The sequence below is a fragment of the Chiloscyllium plagiosum genome, unplaced genomic scaffold (genome assembly GCF_037043375.1).
Source record: "Chiloscyllium plagiosum isolate Xiang-an unplaced genomic scaffold, Cpla_swu_hap1 HiC_scaffold_41, whole genome shotgun sequence".
NCBI classification, from domain to species: Eukaryota; Metazoa; Chordata; class Chondrichthyes; order Orectolobiformes; family Hemiscylliidae; genus Chiloscyllium; species Chiloscyllium plagiosum.
Genome location: NW_028270179.1, coordinates 31,113,414 through 31,118,374, shown reverse-complemented (window position 1 = coordinate 31,118,374; position 4,961 = coordinate 31,113,414). Strand labels below are relative to the sequence as shown.

At 47.5% G+C, this 4,961-nt stretch overlaps 1 pseudogene; it reads left to right on the top strand.

Annotated features, from left to right (window-relative positions):
- The first annotated feature begins 680 nt into the window (after positions 1–680).
- Positions 681–3,255, top strand: LOC148138210 (uncharacterized; annotated as a pseudogene).
- The last annotated feature ends 1,706 nt before the right edge of the window (positions 3,256–4,961 follow it).

Genomic DNA, 4,961 nt, shown 5'->3' with positions numbered 1-4,961 from the left:
TTAAAACTACAAAATAAAAACTCTTTCTCCAGCGCATCAGCACAAGTCTCTGTGACACTCTAGCATCCACCCACATATGCTGGCACATCCTACCGTTCAGGCACAGCCTGTGTGAATAGATAGCAATCATTGAATTCGATATCCGCGTTGGAGCTTTACAACAGAGCAAGTCGGAGACACAGGTTTGTCAGGCGCGCTGTGGAGCAGGTTTAGAGGTTTATTTTATGGACGTAGTGGTAGACTCCAAATGCCTCACATCCACACTCTGTCCGAACCTAGAAAAAAGATGCAGAGTCAAAAACTTTTCATGAGTGTGTGTTTGCAGAGACGAAAGTCTTACGTGCGCGATCCCCATGACCGTATTGGCTCCCACTTCCGGCTGTTCAGGTTTCACCATCAGTAATTCTGACGTGGTGTGCGAGTGGGTTGAGAAGAATCCTGGTTAATCCTCGGCCTCGCTGGTTTCGTTCGCAGATACTAGAGCCACATGTGAAGTGTTGAGAGGCCTGTGCCGAGAGCAGACCTGCCGAGGAGACGAGCTGAAGATCAGAGCTAACTGCTACCGGGGCACTCATTGATGCCGGGCGAAGGAGTTGGTGATGTTGGATCTGCTGATGACCCAGATGCTCCATCTTCCATCTGTGAAAGTGCAATGGCCTGGATATAGTGGAATCGTGGAGATGGCACTCCCAGCTCCCAAGCATTCCATTTTTACACAGCTTAGCTTGGTACTCAAGACTCCTACAGCCTTATTACCCTGCCATCTGTCATACTGGCAATACATATTGAGGATAGTGCCTGTCAATCGATCTCTTCCTCTTTCTCTGTGTCTTATTGATCCATTCTGAATGCTCAAAGGTGGGGAAGGATTGGATATGAGCACATGCAACGACACACCCTCACACATCCACCCACATCTACACACACACACCCATACATACACACACACACACGCTAACACAAACTCGCACAAACACACACCAGTACCCACATGCACACGCATATCCACTCACACACACGCAGACACACCAACACATACACGCACTCACAAACACAAATTCACACACGCACCCACATATGGTCACACCGACACCCACACACATGTCCCCTCAAACATCGACAACTGCACACACACTCACACACACATTCACACATTTTCAAACACATCCACATGCACACAGACACAAACACACACACACACACGCACATGCACAGACAAACACACCGCACAGACACTCACACACACGCCCACACACACCAACGCACATGCACTCAAATGTACACACAGGCACATTCACACACACAGACACATCCACCTACCCAGATGCGCACACACACAGGCAAGTGCGTGCGCAACCACCCACCCACACACAAACACCCACAAGCGCATGCACACATTCACAAACACACACCTACAGACACACAACTGCACACCCACACACATCCCTCACACACAAACACACAAATACAAATTCACACACACCCCCACGCCCAATGACACACACCGTCACACATCCACGCACTCACCTACTCACAACCACATACACACCCATATTCACATCCACTCATCCACAGCCAATTACGGACACACACCCACACGCACCACAACACCACACACGCTACACACACGTACACACTAAACACCCATACATACCCACACACATAGCCACACAGACTCACTCAAACTGACACGCATTCACCCACACACACACACACACAGACACCGCACCCCCGCACACTCCACACGTACAGAACACACAGTCATTGTCATACACCTATTAAACCCACACCATCCCACACTCACACGTACAACCCAACAAACGCACATCCACTCACATGCATCCACACACGCACACACAGTTGTATCCGTGGTGTAGAATTGATGGAAATCATCCCCCAAATGCTACATGTTGGAAGGAGATGCAAGGGGACTAAGGATAGATCGTTTTTGCTACTCTATTGAAAATGATTGTGTAAATCATCTTTTGAAAATACTTAACACTCTGATTGATAGTTTTCCGTCTGTAAAGGGTGATTTTTTTACAAATTCTGGGACTACGATTTGCTGATGGTACGACGACACTGCTCAACCATGTTTCACTTACATGTCAGTAGACGTTAGACAGGCTGAATGGACATCCCCGCGCCAATCATTATTGTGGCAGACTCTTCACTCAGAGATGTATCCGGTAAAAGAAAACATATTATGTATTTTGTTGGAAACAAACATTTCCAGCGGCATCAAGGTTGCAAGGATGAAAAGCATTGTTTCCCCCACCTTACACTGTGCTCCTCGGATGAGCCCTTTATGTGAGATTTCAGATGATTCTATAATGTGGCAGGTGGGAGACATGGCACTCGTCTCAGCTGGCCACAACTGCGGGAAATGCACCCAACTCTAGCTCTTTGAAAACCGTGTGAGGGAATTTGAGCTGGAGCTGGATGAACTACGGATCATTCAGGAGGCTGAGGGCGTAATTGAGAGGAGTTGCCGGGAGTTGGTCAGTCCCAAGGCTCAGGACAATTATAGATGGGTTACAGTTAGTGGGAGGAAAGGGGACAGACAGACAGTGCAGAGATCCCCTGTGGACATTCCCCTCAGCAATAAGTATACCGTTTTGGATGCTGCTGGGGGGGTGACCTACTAGAGGAAAGTCATAGGAGTCAGTTCTCTGGCACTGAGCCTGACACTGTGGCAAAGAATGTAAGGGGGAAGAATAGAAAAGTATTCGTTGGAGGGGACTCGATAGTTAAGAGAATCGACAGGCGATTTTGTGGTCAGGATCGGGATTCCCGGAAGGTATGTTGCCTCCCTGGTGCCAGGATCCGGATGCCTCTGATTGAGTGTATAAGGTTCTAAAAGGTGAGAGCGAACAGCCAGAAATCGTGTTACATAGTGGCACTAATGATAGAGCCAGAAAAAGGATTGAGAATATAAAAAGTGTTTTCAGGATGTTAGGATGGAATCTGCAAAGCAAGACGAACAGAGTAGTGTTCTCTAATTTGCTACCAGTGCCACGAGATAACAAGGCGAGGAACAGGGAGCGGGCGCAGCCTAACACGTGGCTGCGTAGTTGGCGTATTAGGGAGGGCTTCAGATATGTAGATAATTGGGATGCCTTCTGGGGAAGGTGGGACCTGTACAAGAAGGACGGTTTGCATCTGAACTGGAAGGGGACCAATGTCCTGGGTGGAAGGTTTGATGGAACAGTTCGAGAGGTTTTATACAACTATGGCAGGGGGGTGGGAACCTGAGCTGTATACCGGAGGTGAGAGTTGATTCAGATGAGGCAATAGCAAGAGGTAAACCAGCTAGTGGGAAGGATTTTCCTGGAAAGGAACCAAGGAATCAGTTAAAGTGTGTTTGTTTTAACGCAAGAAATATCAGGAATAAAAGTGACGAACTTAGAGCATGGATCAGTACCGGGTGCTATAATGCTGTGCCATAACACAGACATGGGTTTCTCAGGGGCAGGAATGGTTGCTGGAAGTTCAAGGGTTTAGAGCATTTAAAAAGAATAGGGAGGGGCGAAAAGAGGAGGGGATGTAGCACTACTAATCAGAGAGGGTATCACAGCTACGGAAGCTTCCATTGTCGAGGAAGATCTGCCTCCCGAGTGAGTATGGGTGGCAATTAGGAACACCAAGGCAGCAGGCACCTCGTCAGGGGTTTACTACAGGCCCCCGAATAGCAGCAGGGAGATGGAAGAAAGCATAGGTCGGCAGATTTTGGAAACGTGTGGACGTCATACGGTTGTTGTAATGGGTCTCTTTAACTTTCCCAATATTGATTGGAACCTCCTTCGAGCAGAAGATTTGAATGGTGCAGTTTTAGTAAGGTGTGTTGAGGAGGGTTTCCTAACTCGGTACGTTGAGAGGCCGTCGAGGGGAGAGGCCATTCCAGACTTGGTGCTCGGAAAAGAGCCGGGGCAGGTATCAGATCTTGTGGTAGGAGAGAATTTTGCTGATAGTGATCACAACTGCCTCACATTCTACATTGCTATGGAGAATGAGAGGATTAGGCAAAATGAGAGGATATTTAATTGGGGAAGAGGAAACTATGAGTTAGCGATTAGACATGAGTTAGGAAGCATGGATTGGGAGCAATTATTCCATGATAAAGGCACTATAGACATGTGGAGACTGTTTAAGGAACATTTGTCGCCAGTGATGAATAAATATGTCCCTCTGAGACAGGCACGAAGGGGTAAGATAAAAGAATCTTGGATGACGAGAGCGGTGGAGCGCCGCGTCAAAAAGAAGGAGGAAGGAGTTAGGAGGTAGCTTACAGAAGGTGGAGTAAGCTGGGGTCAAGCTCAACTCTAGAGGAGTACAGGCAGGTGAGGAATGAGCTTAAAAATGGTCTGAGGAGAGCCAGGAGGGGGCACGAGAAAGGCTTGGCAGAACGGATTACGGAGAACACAAAGGCATTTTACACTTACGTGAGGAATAAGAGAATGGTCAAAGAAAGAATAGGGCCGATCAGGGATAGCATAGGGAACTTGTGTGCGGAGTCCGAGGAGGTCGGGGAGCCCTAAATTAGTTTTTTGCTTCTGTCTTTACGAAAGAAACGAACTTTATAGTGAATGAAACGTTTGAAGAGCAGTTGTGCATGCTGGCATGGATAGAGATAGAGCAAGCTGATGTACTGAAAAATTAATCAAACATTAAGACTGACAAGTCGCCAGGCCCAGACCAGCTTTGGAAAACGAGAAATGCAATTGCTTCTCCACTTGCGAAGATCTTTGCATCCTCGCTCTCCACTGGAGTCGTACCTGAGGATTGGAGAGAGGCAAATGTAATTCCTCATTCAAGAAAGGAAATAGGGAAATCCCCAATAATTACAGACCAGTAAGTCTCACGTCTGTCGTCTGCAAGGTGTTAGAAACGATTCTGAGGGATAGGATTTATGACCATCTGAAGAGCATGGCTTGATTAAATACAGTCAACACGGCTTTGTG